Source organism: Panthera leo, chromosome C2, assembly GCF_018350215.1.
Source record: "Panthera leo isolate Ple1 chromosome C2, P.leo_Ple1_pat1.1, whole genome shotgun sequence".
In the NCBI taxonomy this organism is placed as follows: domain Eukaryota; kingdom Metazoa; phylum Chordata; class Mammalia; order Carnivora; family Felidae; genus Panthera; species Panthera leo.
Window position 1 is genome coordinate 118,406,709 of NC_056687.1, and position 19,077 is coordinate 118,425,785.

Below are 19,077 nucleotides of genomic sequence, written 5' to 3' on the forward strand. Positions count from 1 at the left end.
TTTTAATCCATGATTCTGTTCCCCTAAGGAAGATGGAACATGTGAGATGGAACTCGTGAATCTGCTATTTCCTGTTTTAATTTCCATGTGCTTCTCATAGTGTAAGCATCTTACTTCAGTCCTGAATGTTCGTTCAGTGTATTTTTGGTATATTAAGGCATTTCTCTCACACTAATTTCTTTTTACGCCCAAGCCATAGTTTATTTTGCATTCAAATAAAGAAACAATGATTTGATCCAATGCTTTTCTGAAGGAAAATTGGCTGTGTTGAGATTTTGAGAGAGAGGGTGTTAGTCTCTGACCCAAGCAATTTTAAGGAAAATGGAATACTATTGTCGACACTATGTAATGTCCATCTTTCTGCATATTTTACTTTAAAAAAATTTTAATGTTTATTTTTTTTTTCTGAGAGAGAGAGACAGAGCACGAGTGGGGGATGGGCAGAGAGAGGGAGACACAAAATCTGAAGCAGGCTCCAGGCTCTGAGCTGTGAGCACAAAGCCTGACACGAGGCCTGAACTCAGGAACCATGAGATCAAGACCTGAGACAAAGTCAGATGCTTAACCGACTGAGCCACCCAGGCGCCATTCTTTCTGCATATTTTAGAACCTAATCCACACAAATCATACCTATGAAACTACACACAAATATGTATGGAAAAAAATTTATTTAGAGTAAGAGCAAGATAGGGAACAATAAATAGTAAACAAGGAGATAATTGCCCTCCTGGGGGATTAAATTTTGGTGGAAAAAATTTAACATTCACACAAAATCCAATAAATAAGTACAATTTTGGTGAGTATTCTGAAAGAAACAGGCAAAGTGATGTGACAGAGAACAGCTGAAAGGATGGAGTAGACATGATTACTTTAAATAATGCAGTCACAGAAGGGGTTTCTGAGGAGTATTATACTGATATCTCAAGATTCGAAGGATACATGCTTATGAAGAGCCAGGGAGAGTGAAGAGTAGGTTGGAAAAGGGAATAATAACCTATCCAAAGTTCCTGAGGCAAGAAGCTTGACAAATGGATAGAATGGAAAGGCATGATGCTGGAGTAAAGCTGACATAGAGATGAGAGGAGAATGAGGATGGGGGCATTAACGCAAAACAAGTTGTCCAAAGCCTTGTAGATCAAAGGTAGAAATTCAGAATTTACTGTCAAGGCGGCCATTACTCAACAAGCTGAGATGCATCCAGTTATCTGAAGCAAATGTTGCCAGAAGCATACGGAGCACTTAACCGAATCCCAGGAATAATGAAACACTCACATTCATTTTTACATTTTGATAAGTTATTCTCAAAAATCTAAATAATTTTGTATATGTACCGATATACCAAGGTGAGCACCATGGAAGAAGCCTTCCTAGTAGACCAATATTATGGTTCCATAATAGTCCCAGCAGAAACAGTTTCAAAAGGGATCCCTATGCTGGCTCTTGGTATGTTTATTCTCATTCTTGTCCTCTGCAATCACATTTTCAAACAGTATTGACTCTCCCCAAATTTCTCAGCTTCTTTCCTGCCAAGAAATACCTTGTTTTTTTTGTTCACAGAATAAATTTAGAATGACGTAAGAAAGAAAGAAACCATCAGATAAGAACTTCGAGGTGTCCCAACTACAAAATATCCAAAAATCCTACATCTGTACCCTTCCTTGTCATACTTCATAGATACAAAAGAGGGCATGGCCCTCCTGATATGTAATATCAGTCCTCCTGCCTGTGCTTAAAATCCCAATTCATCTGGCATTTCTAGAACCATCTTATTCTAGCTATCCCTTTTCTCTCTTATATATACAGCTGACCCTTGAACAATGTGAGGGTTAGGGCATTGACTCATTGACGATCCAGTACAACTTTTGACTCCCCTAAAACGTAACTTCTAATAGCCTGTTGACTGGAAGCCTTTCCAGTCAAATAGTCAGTTAACACTTATTCTGTATGTTATATGTATTATATGCTGTATTTTTACAATAAAGTAAGGTAGAGAGCAGAAAATGTTATTAGGAAAATAATGAAGAAGAGAAAATACATTGATAATTCTGTGTTGTATTTATCAAAACAAATATTTGTATAAGTGGACCTGAATATTTTAAACCCTTGTTGTGAATGGCCAACTGTACAACCTTTTCTCAACAGGAGACTTTTAGACACACTCAACACTGTCATTAAGACAAGAGAGAAAAAAAGGGTGCCTGGGTGGCTCAGTAACTTAAGCCTCCAATTTTTGATTTCGGCTCAGGTCATGATCCTGCAGTGGTTCGTGAGTTCAAACCCTATGTCTGGCTTTGCGCTAACAATGTGGAGCTACTTGGGATTCTCTCTCCCTCTCTCTCTGTCCTTCCCCTGCTCTCTCTCTCTCTCTTAAAATGAAAAAAATTCTTAAAAAAAACAAGAGGAAAAAAGAAATCCTTAACCCCCTATCCTTGTCCACCTATCATATGATCTCTCTTTATTTGACAGCCAGAGTTGGCCAGCAGGACTCTCTATGTCCTCACCTCCTATCTTCTCCCAAACACATTCCAGTTCTAATCTGGCCCCATAATTCTACTAAAATAACTTGATACTGTGTCATCAATGATCAATATGAGATAGGAATTTTAGTCCTAATGTTACTGACCTCTCCACAGCACTAATACGACAGACCTCTTGCTTTCCTTGAAACATGCTCCTATGGGACAGAGCTTGACGCTAAAGCACTGCCTTGACTTTCTTCTCTCTTCTTGAGCTCTTCCTTCTTGGCCTCATTTTCAATCTCTTTCCTCCCCAGCCATTCAATGCTGAGTATTGTAAGGCTCAGTTCTAAGGTCTCTCATCTTTTCAGTCCTTATTTTTTTTCCTAGGAAATGTACATATATATTTTTAAAATTCACAGATGGCCTTTAATTTCTATTTCTAGCTCAAACTCTTTTTTTCTGAGTTTTAGTTGTATAAGAAAGAAGTTTCCTTCTTCAATCCTGAAAGATACCTTACTTTTAAGATATCAACTGCAAATTCACCATAGCAAAAGGACCCTAGGGTGGTCCCAATGAGTCCTGCTCCTGGCGTTCACCTCTTGTGTAACCCTCTCCTTTTCACTGTGGGCAGACCTGTGATTTGTTTCTAGCCAACGGGGCATGACAAGGCTGAAGGGCTTTTGAAAATGTAACAAAGGGGGAGCCTGGATGGCTCAGTAAGTGAAGCATTCAACTCGGTTTCAGTTCAAGTCATGTACTCACGGTTGGTGAGTTTGAGCTTGTGTTGGGCTCTGCACTGAAGGCACGGAGCCTGCTTGGGATTCTCTGTCTCCTTCTCTCTCTGCCCCTCCCCCACTCATGCTCACTTGGGCACTCTCTCTCTCTCTCTCTCTCTCAAAATAAATAAAGTTAAAAAAAAGTTATAAAGGGAAAATAGAATCCAAATCAGATGAGTTTGAGGGAAATCAAAAGGTAAATTATCCTGGATGGGCCTGGCATCATTAGATGAAAGCCCTCTTAAAAGGGGGACTAGGCTATTCCAAGGCAAGAGACTCTCCTCGTTGGCTTGATTAAGTAAGCTGTGATGCGGAGGAAGTTGCAGACAATATACATACATGGCAAGGAGCTGTACACATGGCCTCTAGGGGCTCTTCAGTGGGCAGACTACAAAGAACAGGGCCCTCACTCAACCTTACAGTCAGAAGGAAACAAATTCTGCCACCAATCTGAATATGTCTGATAATGGATTCTAAGAGGGCCTCCAGATAAAAATGCAGCCAAGCCAACACCTGGACGTTAATCTAGTGAGACACTGAGCACAGAATCCAATTAGGCTGTTCCCAGATTTCTGACCCAAGGAAACAGTGAGGCAATAAATACGGTGGTTTTATGTTAGGTCCGTGTTAATTGGTGACACAGCATTAAACACCTAGTACGTTCTCAAACATTACCTCAAACCTTATCCTCTCCTAAGAATACATCTCAGTGTGTATAGCCACCTTACTTACCTCAGCACAATTCAGGAAACCTGCTTTCTATTGTCACTTGGAAAAAGAGAAAAATCCTCCTCACAGCCAACAAAGGCCTGCACATCTGGTTCCAGCTCGGATCCCCAACGCCTTCCTTTCCTCATGTTCTTTGTGTTTCAGCCACAGTGGCCTATCTCAGTTGCTTTAGCCCATTGCGTATCCTCCTGTGTTGGGGCCCTTATGAAGGCTATTGCGCATTCCTGGAAATTCCTAACTTTCTCGCATACTTAATAATACTTTTCTTGCATCAGTTCAGTCACTATTTCTTCAGAAGTGCTTTCCCTACTTCCCTGAATGATTTTTGTACAAGCAAATAATTGTGAAAATAATTTTTGAATGATTCATTTGGAGCCCCATGCTCTTCATAGTTGGAATCCCTAAGAAAGCTATACTACCCACCATTTTAAGCCCCAGGCTCTAATGCCAGGTTCATGAACATGTGCACTTGTGCAGATGCACTGTGCCCCTGAGCTTGAGATAACGCTGTCCTTCAGCCATCTTAAAATTCCTAAATGGGGGCACCTGGGTGGCTCAGTGGGTTAAGTCTCCTTTTGGCTCCGTCATGATCTCATGGTTTGTGAGTTCTAGATCTGCATCCGGCTCTGTGCTGACACCTCAGAGAATGCTTTGGATCCTCTGTCTCTCTCTTCCTCTGCCTAGTCATGTGGGTGCTCTCTCTCTCTCTCTCTCTCTCTCTCTCAGAAATAACATTAAAAAAAAGTCTTAAATGTTTTTCAATAAGGGGTCCACATTTTCATGTTTCATTGGGTTTCATTATTTATTCTACATTAACAAATTCTAAATTTGGATAGGGGGAAAATACTCCCCCAAGGTATTGCCTACGCATTTTCTTTTTAATTCAAATTATTAAACAATCATTCATATTTTTTGAGAATGTAAAATTTCTGCAGGATTTTGGCTTTTCCATGTAATGATTAAAATGCCTCCACTAAAGACTTGTATTAAAATTAATTTCTTTATATTGACCGAGGTAGCGTGGTAGCTGGAGAACGGTATGTATTTGCAGAATACAAAAAAATCTCATTTCGATGTTACCCCATCTGGTATTCATAGATTCTGTTAACAGCCTTTATTGCTTATGAGTTGTCAGATTTCAATCAAAAAGTTGAAGTTTGTTTCCTGAAAACCAGCAGCTTGATACACATAACAGAAAACTTTCTCAGAATTCCCTTTATCCCCCTGCTCATTGTCCACTGTGCCTTTATGCTTATGCACCATTTATATTTGCTAAACTGGACTGTCAGATGCTACCCTCTCTTAAGTCAGCTAATAGCATCCTATTAGTATTATGAACACAGTTGTCTCTTCTAATTTTTATATATACCCTTTCTGAAAGATCATCATCAGATTTTGTCTTGTCTGCATTGGAAATCCCATGTTTGGAAAGAAAAAAAAAAGCAGTATTTCTCCAAGGTAACTTGGTCATATAATTCACTTTCAAATTTTCAAGTATTAATACCATTTTTAGAGTTTTTCAAAGAACTAAATAAAAAGCATCCCCCAGCATGAGTCTCATTCTCCTATGTAATATGAAACTGCCTCAACTAAAGACGTGTATCAAATGCACTTTCCTTACTAATTAATTTGGTAGTTATTTATTACACTGAAATTTAGATGTACTAATCAAACATTTATTTTATAATTGTATTACATTAACCCTGATTAGGATATATTTATCGCTTCAAGGATTACATTCAAATGCAAATGCTACGACTGTTGATTGATGTTAAATTATATCTATCAGATAAAGCAATTACTAGTGAACAATGAACAATTGATCCAAAGGCTTTTTTATGTTATGAATTTATCACTTTATATATGAGAAAGTGAGTATGTGGACTTTCTTAAGAGTTTAAATAGTGGGAAATTAAATAATGTGTTTGTAACTTATAAACTCTTTAATTTCTTATACTGTAACACAAATCATTAAGTTTAACACCAATTCAGTTTTAAGAAATATGTTAAAAAAGAATATTTATTGGAAATGGACACAGAACCATGGAACCAAAATATAACTCCCAACGCAAATGTTCAGATCCTTTTTATTTCTTTGGCAACAAGAGAAAGCAAAAATTATAAAGCATTTGAAAATATATCATCTTAGTTAACAATGTATTAGGATCTTTGATGAAAATCAACAACTTCAAAACTACCTTCTCACCACACAAATCTTAAAATATCAGTCTGAAAAAAATCAGTACTATCTCTTTAGTTTGACTGTTTTGATAACAGTGTGACACTTTTTTCCTGTGTTGCTGTCCAACCTAAGGCTGAAAAAATCAATTTGCTTGTGGCATTATTAAGTATATCATACTAAGTTCCATTCGTTCATTATTGAAAAATTAAAAAGGAACAAAACTTTCCTTTCTTAGGCCAGAGCTAAATATTAAAATTCTATTACCTTTGGCAGCCAAAGGATTGTCTTAAAATTACAAAAAGACATTGCTAACTCATGGCTAGTGATTACTTGAAGCCAACTCTAATGGTTACATGAACAACTATTCTTCCTTCCAGGAACACTGCGTTTATTCTAACCTTTCTTCCCTTATTTGTAACTGCGTTACTGACAATAAGAAATATGGCTCCCGTCTATAATATAATTGTTTTTAAAACTATAGTATATAAATAAACTAGCTTCAGAATTGGTAACCCTATGGAAACAAACCTACAAATCAAGTACAGTTCATTTTGTGTTTGGGTCAAAATTCAACTTCCAAAGTAATTTAAGTGAGCTCTTTTATCCCATGATCTTCATAAATTATCCATTTCTAATACAATTAATTAGGGTCATTTATTCTAATTGGCTGCAATTCTGTTTTCATTCCCCCATGTTTTTTTTAACTCGCATGCACTGAGATTCACTCTTTGTGATGTTTATCTATGAATTCTAATGAGCTCTATGAATTTTGAAAAACATAGTCATGTATCTACCTCAACAGTCATGAAAGAAAACATTTTAATCAATCCCCCAACTGTGCTGTGCTACTTCTGTGTGGTCAACCTTTTCCCCTACCGCTCTCCTAGGAATGACTGTTTAGTTTTTCATCTTAAAGTTTTGTTTCCCAGAATATCATAAATGAAGTCATTTAATATATAGCTTTTACAAAGATAGCAATGTCAAAGACTCCAAATATAATTATGGATTTATTTCCCTGCTGTTTATCAGTTATTGTTTCGTGGATTTGCAGATCTGCTCTTAGGTATATATTTGTTAAAAAATTGTTTTTCTTGGAAAATTGAGCCCCTTTATTATTTTGTCATGTTTCTCTCATGTAACATTTCCTTGTTCTGAAATCTATTTTGTATCAATATAGCTACTCCAACTTCTTTTTTGGTTCATGTTGCATGCTATATTTTTTTTCTACCCTTTTGCTTTCAACCAATCTATGGCTTGATAATTAAATTGGGTTCCTTGTAGAAAGCATGTAGCTGAACTTGCTTTACTTTTTCTTCTCTTTCTTCCTGGTGGGATGGTGGGGGGGGGGGGTCCATTCTGACAATCTATGTTTTTTACACTGTGTCCTTAAATCTTTCATATTTAATGTGATTATAGCTATATTTGGATTGAACTCTACCACCCTGTTAGCTGTTTTCTATTTGTTCCATATGTTCTTTTTTTGTTCTTCACTTATTCCTTCTCTATTTTTATCTGTATATCCATAATAATTTTGAAGTTAGCATTCACCATAATACTACCTTTAAACAACACTACCTTTAAAAAATATTATACTGCTTCTTTGAGTGCCGAGATCTTATAATTAGTATAGTGCCTTTTCCTCATCTTCATTTGATCATTCGTATCCTACATTTTATTTTTACCTATTCTACGACTCCACATTATATGGTTAACGGTTTGAAGACATCAACGAAGCCACCTTTTACTGAGTTAACTATGTTTTCAGTCTCAGTGTTTCCATTTAATTCTTTCCTACAGTGTCTCTGTGCTGACATTACCCACCTGCTATGTGCTGTCTACCTTTTTCATTGGAGCCTTTAACACATTTATTAATTTTATTAATCTTACATACTCTATCATGTTATATGCTGTATCAGTTCAAACATCTGTGTAATATGTGAATATGATTCTGTTGATTAAATTGTCTTTGGGGAGTATGTTTTGCTTTTTTTCTTTCTTTCTTTCTTTTTTTTTTTTTTTTTTTTGGCCTTTGTATAAGCCTCATAATATTTTGTTGAAAACTGAACATTTTGTTTAAGGCAGTAGAAACTGAGATGACTAGTTTTATACTCAGAAATGACCACATCTTTTCTTCTGCTATCCCTGTAGTGTGGGGGCTGCATTATTCTCCGAAGGAGTGGCACTGACTTTGAGGTTTTTACTGCTATCCTTACCTTGACTACACCACAGGCTTCAAAGTCCTCGAGCAGTACCTTGGGTTTAGGGTGGTGACTGGTTTCCCAAGGGTTTTTCTCAATGTCCATTCTATCCTTAGCATCGTGTCTTTCCTTTGTGCTGTGCCTCAGAGTCCTGCTGCAGCTACCACAGCAGATTGTAACGTTACTTTTGCTTGATGTTTGCCTGCCTGGTGGGGGAAGCCAGAGAGGTATTCTCTGATTTTCTGACTAAGCCTGGGTTTTAAGCAGCCACTTAAACACACACGACTGTGTTAATGCAAGTGTGGCTTTGTCAAGCACCCCCGTCCCTCCTTCAGTTCTATTTCTTGACCTGGTGGGTATTCCTGCCTCCTCCCAAAGGATTATGGCTTTAAAAAAATTTTTTTTGGTACGTTCCTTTCTCCCAGTTTCCCTAAAGCCACAACTTTTGTTGCCATTTTCCCAAAATACTGATACATTTTTGCTTCAGAGAGATTATGGGGGAAGGGACAGGGAAGAATTTTCTGTCCTTCCCTCGGTCGCTTCTATTCTCATCTTTCAGGCCTTCACTTGGTGGATAATTTTTCGTGAGTTTAGTCTCCCCTGAACACAACCAGCTAGGGGAGAAAAAAAAGTTTGCAGAAAAGCGTGCTTCCTTTCACACTCTCTGCACAGACTGCCCTCAGCCTCCACCACTTTGATTACTCTAATCCAAGGCTGCCTAGTCCAGCTGCATTATCTCAAATTAGCAAGCATTTGCATGTCTCCCCCACTGCTGGCACCGGTCTCTCCCAAATTTCAGTTAGCTCATCTTTCTGATGGGTTCAGGAAAAAAAAAGCTATGACAACAGGTAGCTCACCTGATTTGTTTCTTTTTGTATGATTGTCCACTGATATTTTTCATTCTTTCAGTTTCCCATCAGAAACTGAAGACAAGGGTGATTTTAAAAACCACGTAATTCATTATTTAAAAAACTTAAAGGAGAGGAACACAAGAAAGACATTAACGTTTACTGACATCTGCAATATGTAAGACACAATGCAGCCAAGTGATTTGCATATAGCATCATGTTTAATTTTTATAGCATTTCCAGTTTACAAACTTTGTGAAGGTAAGAATACTGCCAGGACAGAGAGAAATTGTGTTTGGTGCCCTTATCTGTCTGAATGGGAACTGTTGTGCCCACATGTGTTATGTTTCATGCATTAAAAACATGGAGGGGTCAAGACAAGACATATTAAAAAATAGGTACTATAAAAGCATTTAAATATAGCAAGGAACACACTGCTGCTAATTTTATTAGGTGATTGTCCTCTAGAATACTATTCCATAAAGCCAGAAATCATGTGGGATTCAAAAATCAATGCACAGAAATCACCAATACACCAATAATGAAGTAACAAAAAGAGAAATCAAGGAATTGATCCCATTTACAATTGCACCAAAACCCGTAAAATACCTAGGAATAAATCTAACCAAAGAGGATAAAAATCTATACACTGAAAACTATAAAAAGCTTATGAAAGAAATTGAAGAAGATACAAAAAATGGAAAAATAATCCACGTTCCTGGATAGGAAGAACAAGTATTGCTAAAATGTCAATACTACCCAAAACAATCTACATTTTCAATGCAATATCTATCAAAATAACACCAGCATTCTTCACAGAGCTAGAATAAATGATCCTAAAATTTGTATGGAACCAGAAAAGACCCCAAATAGCCAAAGCAATCTTGAAAAAGAAAACCAAAGCAGGAGGCATCACAATCCCGGACTTTAAGCTATACTACAAAGCTGTAATCATCAAGACAGTATGGTACTGGCACAAGAACAGACAGATCAGTGGAACAGAATAGAGAAGCCAGAAATGGATCCACAAATGCATGGCCAACTCATCTTTGACAAAGCAGGAAAGAATATCGAATGGAATAAAAACAGTCTCTTCAGCAAGTGGTGCTGGGAAAACTGGACAGCAATATGCAGAAAAATGAACCTGATGTACTTTCTTACACAATACACAAAAATAAACTCAAAATGGATAAAAGACCTAAATGTAAGACAGGTAGCCCTCAAAATCCTTGAGGAGAAAGCAGGCAAAAACTGCTTTGACCTTGGCCGCAGCAACTTCTTACACAACATGTCTCCAGAGGCAAGGGAAACAAAAGCAAAAATGAACTATTGGGATCTCATCAAAATAAAAATCTTCTGAACAGTGAAGGAAACAATCAGCAAAACTAAAAGGCAACCGACGGAATGGGAGAAGATATTTGCAAATGACATACCAGATAAAGGGATAGTATCCAAAATCTATAAAGAACTCATCAAACTCAACACCCAAAACATAAATAATCCAGTGAAGAAATGGGCAAAAGACATGAATAGACACTTCTCCAAGGAAGATATACAGATGGCCAACCGACACATGAAAAAATGCTCCACATCACTCATCATCAGGGAAATACAAATCAAAACCACAATGAGATACCACCTCATACCTGTCAGAATGGCTAACATTAGCAACTCAGGCAACAAAAGATCTTGGCAAGGATGAGGAGAAAGAGGATCTCTTTTGCATTGTTGGTGGCAATGCAAGCTGGTGTGGCCACTCTGGAAAACAGTATGGAGGTTTTAAAATTAAAATAGAACTAACCCATGACCCAGCGATTGCACTATTAGGTATTTATTCAAGGGATACAAGTATGCTCTTTTGAAGGGGCACATGCTCCCCCACTGTTTATAGCAGTGCAGGTGACAATGGCCAAAGTATGGAAAGAGCCCAAACGTCCATCAATGGATAAAGGAGGTGAGGTATATATATACACAATGGAGTATTACTCGGCAATCAAAAAGAATGAAATCTTGCCGTTGCAACTATGTGGATGGAACTAGAGGGTATTATGCTAAGTGAAATTAGTCAGAGAAAGACAACTATCATTTGACTTCACTCATATGAGGAATTTAAGATACAAAACAGAAGAACATAAAGGAAGGGAAGCAAAAATAATATAAAAACAGGGAGGGGGACAAAACAGAAGAGACTCAAATATGGAGAGCACAGGATTACTGGAGGGGTTGTGGGGGGGATGGGCTAAATCGGTAAGGGGCATTAAGGAATCTACTCCTGAAATAATTGTTGCACTATAAGTTAACTAAATTGGATGTAAATTAAGAAAATAAATTTAAAAAAATGAAAATACTGGAGCACACACACACACACACACACACACACACACAAAAGAAATCCTGTGGGATTTGGTAAAGGAACTGAACCAAAATCTTATCTTAGACTCTCACAAAAGATAAAAAATGAACAGCCAAAATGACACACATATTAGTTTTCTCTCTTCATCTTTCTCCTCTAACACATAAACAGTCATCAATTTTTTTATATGCAAGATTAAAATATAAGGTGTATGAATTAAATCTTGTATATTAAAGACATTTAAATATTTTCATAGTATGACACCAAAACATTTTTTGTGAGCCAGCGAAGCATATACTGACTTTCTAGTTACCTCCATTGAAAAGTCAATGGAGTTTACAAAAAATAAAAATAAGAACGAACTTTGTGGTGAGTGTTTTTATCATTTGTCTTTCAGCTCTAGTAGAGTTGTTTATGTAACATGTATTTGAGAATACATTGCTATATTTTCAACATTTTTGAAGTTAGATAATTCTCAGAGATTTCCTCTAAATCTGATGCAATTTTTATAACCTAACAGTTACAGTGTTTCTGTTCTGAAGATGGACAAATTTAGAAATGTTCCAGCTGTCTATGAAACTCAAATTGCTTATTGGAAAGAACTACGTGACTGGATTTTTCTTCAAATTCATATTTAGGGAATCAGACATTGAGATATCTTAACACGTAAAGATTTTTAGCCTACAGAAATATCTTGACATTATGTTGAGTGCTAGCATTAAGAATAAAAAAAAATCCTCAATATTTTCCAGAATCATAAAGTTAACACATTTGTTTAGTAATAGTCTAAGTTGAAAGAGTCAGAAATTCTAAGAATTTCCTTCATCACTATTTGTGGTTGCCTGAAAAATGGTCCCCCTTTTTATTCATGTCCTAATCCCTGGAATTTGTGTATAAGGCAAAGTCTGTGCAGATGTGATAAAGTATCTTGAAAATGGGGATGCTATTAGCCTAAATTTTGTGTCCCTCCAATTTAAATGCTGAAATCCTAATGTCCAATGTGATGAAATTAGGAGGTGAGGCCTTTGGCCAGTGTTTAGGTCATGACAGTGGAGCCCTCATGAATAGGAATAGTATTCTGGTAAAATAGATCCCACAGAGGTCCCTAGCTTCTTTCACCATGTGAAGGCACAGTGAGAAGGTGCCATATGTGAACCAGAAATGAGTCCTCACTGGCTACCACACCAAATCTGCTGGCGCCATGATCTTGGATTTTCCAGCTTCCAGAACTGTGAGAAATGAAGTTGTGTTCTTTATAAGCCAGCTAGTCTGTGGTATTTTGTTACAGTAACCCAAATGGATTAAGACAGGGGAGATTATCCTGGGCTATCCAGACGGCTTTTAAACTCAATCATAAATATCCTTATCATAGGGAGGCAGAAGATGTCACACGCAGACACACACACACACACACACACACACACACAAAGGCTATGTGAATATAGGGCAAAGAGATTTGAAGATGCTGGCCTTAAAGATGAGAGTGATGTGGCCAGAAGCCAAGGAATGCTGGCAAGGCAGCCACTAGAAGATGGAAGAGGCAAAGAAAGGATTTTCCTCCAGAATCTCTGGAGAGAGTGCAGCCCAGAAATTACGTTGATTTGGGGCTTAATGGTATTGATTTCAGACTTTTGGCCCTGAGAACTATGAGAATAAATTTCTGTTTTTTAAGCCACAGAGTTTCTGGTTGTTGCTTACAGCAGTCACAGAGAACTAAAACACTGTTTAAAAAATAAGTTAAGTATTCAAAGCACACTCATCTATACCTATATCGAAAAGTACCACTGGCCTGAATTAGCCTGCAATATTGGCCTGCTTTCATTCTGCTGGGGAGGATATATAAACTTAGAATACTGCTATACGCATCCACGTGGTTGATAGGTAGTTAATGATTAGCTAGACAAAGTAAATGTAGTTTATTTGGATCAAGAATTAACTTGGATTACATCTCAAATAGGAAAAAGAAAACCCACTGCCTTTAACTGTAGTTAAATGATTATACAGTCTCATGTTGCTTCTCAAACATCTTTTTCTATAAAAAAAAATGTTTCTTTTAAAGCTATCATGTCAATATTTTCCATTTCCCTTCACAACTGATAATGCAAATTGTGTAAAACCGTAATCAATATATTGTTTGCACTGACCCTGTCATCCTAAATATGAAAACAGAATAGTAATAGTAACGGCCCTAAATCAAGAGTATTATGGAAATAGAGACCCTGACAATATGATTAAAAATGGCACAAATTTTAATGGCATCTATCTAAAAAAACCTAACTGGTAACAAAATATAAATGTTGATTTTGAAAAGTGTGCAGAGAAGGTTGAAATAAATCTACTTTGTTTTTAAAATATCTTTCCAAATGAATAAAAATAATTATAAATTGATTATTTTCCCTCTTGTGCCCAAGAATTGCTTTGATTAGCTATTTATCAGCAGAAAGGCACTTAAAATCAATTATTATTATGATTTTATTTATTAAGATGAACCATAATAAGTAGCTCAGCCAAATGGCTAAGCCATTATGGCTACTCCAATAAAATTAAGCTTGCTTATATTTGAAGGCCTCAACAAGGAAATAATATAGTGATGAAATTTAAGGATAAATATTTAACTTAAGAGACCTTGGACATAATGTCAGATCCTTATTTAAAACTATACAGGAACCCAAATTAAACATTGTCTTAGCAAAATTCATACTTTAAAGATAAAACAAAAACAAAACTAGTTTGATGAAATCACCATTAAAATTGTGAAACCATCATGATAGATTTAAATTCTACAGAATGATACTAAATACTATAATCCTAAATAGTAAAGGATAATACTAAAGGTAAGAAATTAAAACGATAGCAAATAATTATGTAAATAGAATAGAATGATAGTATAATGATATTAGGACATCGTCATTCAGTGAAATTCTCTCCTCAGAGCCGCTCTTAGAGGAATGCTTCTCAGATCTGAATTTGAGTACACACTCAAATCAATCACCTACAGATCTTGTTAAGATGCGTTTTCTAATTCGGTGGGACCTGAGATTCTGCATTTCTAATTCTCAGATGCCTTTGCTGCTGGCCCATGGCCCAGGCTGTAAGTAGAGAAGTGTTCAGGATATGAGAAAGAAGAGTCCTATTTATCCCTTGTTACCTCATGATCTAAACTCAGTATGCAAATATCCTTGTGTTTCAAATTAAATGGAGCCTCAAGTGGAACAGCACATAATCAACGCCCACAAAACTATATAACAAGTGTTAATTGACTCCCAGTTCTCCTTATGTTAATTAAGATGCAAAGGTATTATTAAATTTCAAGAGAACAGCTCTTCCTAAAACCTCACGAGTCCCCACAGCCCGAAGTGAACTTTCAGGCAATTCTCCACCTGAGGTGCAGCTGCACTGGCCTTATGAAACTCCCTGGGACCTTAAGAGAGCATAGAGTGAAAACACCAAACAGGTATCTGCACATTGCAAATTCCTTAGATTGAAAGTGTTATCTCCAACTGTCATTTGTATTAACACTGATTCTCATTTCATTTAGATTCCTAAACAGAAAAGGGGGAAAAATAGAAACCTTGACTCTCTAATACAGCACAGCAACTCGGATCACAGACTTTAAATTTTTTTTAACGTTTATTTATTTTTGAGACAGAGAGAGGCAGAGCATGAATGGGGGAGGGTCAGAGAGAGAGGGAGACATAGAATCTGAAACAGGCTCCAGGCTCTGACGTGTCAGCACAGAGCCCCACGCGGGGCTCAAACTCAAGGACCGTGAGATCATGACCTGAGCCAAAGTTGGACGCTTAACCGACTGAGCCAACCAGGCGCCCCAGATCACAGACTTTAAATTTTCATCCTGAATTTGGCACAAATTACTGCATTCTGATTTTAAGGTGGAAAACACCTATTATTTCACTTCTGTGAAAATAAAACAGTGAAATTTATGGTGCCAGTAATATGTCTTATTTTTGACATAGCTTGAAGTTAGACTAGTATCATAGGCACATCAAATATTAATGTCAAATAAAACCTTAAAGATAGTCCAGAAGAGGAAATATTGTCCAGGAAGGCTAATTGATTCTCCCAGAGAAAACTATACGAAGAGTTTCGGAACTCTTAGATCCCAGTTCTTCTGCTAATTGCTTCTGAGTACTTCATCTCTGAGTTATGCAAAAACTTCAAATTTAATTCTTTACTGGTTTACCAAATCTCTAAGATGAAAGTTGTCATGCATATATGTAAATTTGCAATAGACACAGATTCCTAAGTATCGACTGATTGTGCTGACAGCACGATGATGCTGAGCCTCTCCACTCTACATTGAACTCTTAAGAGAGTATAGCGGTGAATATTAAAAACAAGATATTTATAATATTACAATACAAAAAGAGGCACTGTACCCAGTGTATTAGCATACAAATGTATCAGAAATTTTGAAAATTTTCCATTAAATATTGAAGGTGGATAAGATCAGTTTGAAGCAGGGAGTCAAAGTCATATCACAAAGCAGGGAAAAGAAATTGCTACCACAAAATCTGGGTTCATTAATGTAACAGTTGATAAATACTTGTCCATTGTTGTCTTTTCTAGTAGTTAAATTTGCATAAAGACCCTCATTATGAAGATTTTCAAACATAATTTTACTAGTAAGATAGGATGAGATTTGCTACAGTAAAAACCCTGATATGTAAGCAGCTTAACACAGCAAGTTTATTTCTCACTTTTGCAAATTCTCAGATGTGTCAGAGAAAAGAGAAAAAGGCTCTCCAGGCTGTCTCTCAGATTTAATAATGTATTATATCTGGAATTATATTCATTCCCCTTGATTGTGTCTAACAATTTACTACTTGAAACTATGGCAGACAATTGAGATTTAATGGGAAGATTCAGTAACCTCATCCTGGCTTATTTCATTATAACTAGTAATAACATTACTTCATTAAGAAAACAAAAAAAAAATCCATGGCAAATACTCAACTAAATTCTATGCCAGAAGAAAAGGTGCAAACTGGGACTATTCTAGACAAAATAGGATACTTGGTCTTTTGATTGTAAGCCATTGGAGATTTGTTTTATTTTAATGATTCGAAGGATACTCAAATGTCCATTTCTTATTCATTGTAACCAGTATTACTTATATTCAATCACTGTTATTATTACTACTTGGAAGCAAAAAATTAAGGCAGGCTACAAAACGTGAGACGATAGAAAATACTCTTGCTTCCCACTAAAGATGAATTCTGTGCTTCTCTCTTTCCACAACCTGAACTGAACATGAATAAACAAATAAATAAGATATAAATGCTTTGTGTCTCTAGTCATTAGACCACACGGCCTCTATTTAAAATTTCAAACTGTAGAGTAAAAGGCTCACAAACTAGTTATAACTTAAATTGCTACTGCTTGTGGAATGGCATTCACACACACCCACATGGGTGCACGCGTACACACACACACACACACACACTTTATAATCTACTCATTCCGCCAAATAATAAAAGATTATTTTAAACTTTGTCTAATATTTCTAAATCTAAAAGTGGTCCTATTCAATGCAATAGTTTCCACCCTTTATTAACAGAATTCTTAGTGAAAGCCATCAACAAAACAAGAAGTCAATTTACTGAATGGGAGGAAATATTTTCAAATGACATATCCTATAAGGATTAATATTCAAAATATGTAAAGAATTCATCAAAGTCAACACCGAAAACCATAATCCAATTAAAATTGTGCAGAGGATCTGTGGGCCTGGGTGGCTCGGTAGGTTGAGCTTCTGACTTCAGATCAGGTCATGATCTCATGTTTATGGGTTCGAGTACTGCATCGGGCTCTGTGTTGATGGCTCAGAGCCTGAAGCTTGCTTTGGATTCTGCGTCTCCCTCTCTCTCTGCCCCTCCCCTGCTCACATTCAGTCTCTCTCTGTCTCTCAAATAAAAAAAAAGAAAAAAAACAATAAAATTTTTTTTTTAAAAAGTTAAAATTGGGGGCACCTGGGTGGCGCAGTCGGTTAAGCGTCCGACTTCAGCCAGGTCACGATCTCGCGGTCCGTGAGTTCGAGCCCCGCGTCGGGCTCTGGGCTGATGGCTCCGAGCCTGGAGCCTGTTTCCGATTCTGTGTCTCCCTCTCTCTCTGCCCCTCCCCCGTTCATGCTCTGTCTCTCTCTGTCCCAAAAATAAATAAAAAACGTTGAAAAAAAAATTAAAAAAAAAAATTAAAAAGTTAAAATTGTGCAGAGGATCTGAATATCGACATTTTTCCAAACAAGACGTTAGACAGCCAACAGACACATGAAAAGATGTTCAACATCACTAATCATCAGGGAAACAAAAATCAAAACCACAATGAGGTATCACCTCACATCTGTCAGAATGGGGTATATCCAAACAACGAGAAACAACAAGCATTGGCAAGGATGTGAAGAAAAGGGAACTCTTGTGCACTGTTGGTGGGAATATAAACTGTTGCAGCCACTATTAAAAACAGTATGGGGCTTCCTAAAACAATTAAAAATAGAAATACTATATGATGTAGTAATTCCATACTGGCCATTTACCCAAAGAAAACAAAAACACCAGTTCGAAGATACATGCACCCCTCTGTTTATTGCAGGGTTATTTACAATAGAAATGGAAGCAACTCAAGTGTTCACACATACACACATATAAACACGATGGAATATTAGTCTTAAAAAAGGATGAAATCTTGCCATTTTCGACAATAAGGATGAACTTTGAGGGAATTATGTTAAGTGAAGTAAGTCAGACAGAAAAAGACAAATATCATACGATTTCACTTACATGTGGAATCTAAGAACAAAACAGACAAACGAAAACAGAAACAGGCTCATAAATACACAGAACAAACTGGTGGTTGCCAGAAGGAGGGAGGGAGGGAGGGAGGGAGGGGGATGGGTGAAATAGGTAAAGGGGATTAAGAGGTACAAACTTCCAGTTATAAAATCAATGTCATGGGGATTAACGGTTCAGCAAAGGAAAGACAGTCAATAATATTATAATAACTTTGTATGGTGATAGATGGGAACTACACTATGATGATGAGCATTTCATTATGTTTATAATTGTTGAATCACTTTGTTTTACACCTAATACTAATATAAAAATATAGGTCAACGGTACTTCTTTTTAAAAAAGGATCCCTGGTTAAAGGAAAAGGAAGATGTAAAGAGGTATATAGAACATGTAATTCCGTTTCTGCTAGACATATAGTTTCAAAAATCCACTATGAAAGGCATTCTATTAATGATATTCCACCTATCCAGGAAGTTACACTTCAGAACACTCCACAGAGATATGATCCATGAATGAAGTGCTTTTAAGATAGTTTGATACAGGTGTCTTCTCCTCTGATTGTCAAAGAGGTACTGTTTCATAAAAGTTTTACCAACATAAACCCTAACTTAAGTTTTGGTTGAAGATACTGGAATTGGGGAAAATAAGAAGAGATCACAGGGACTTAGGTTTCAGAGTCTAGGGGTGATTGAAAGACATTAACAGTACTATCCAGTCATTAGT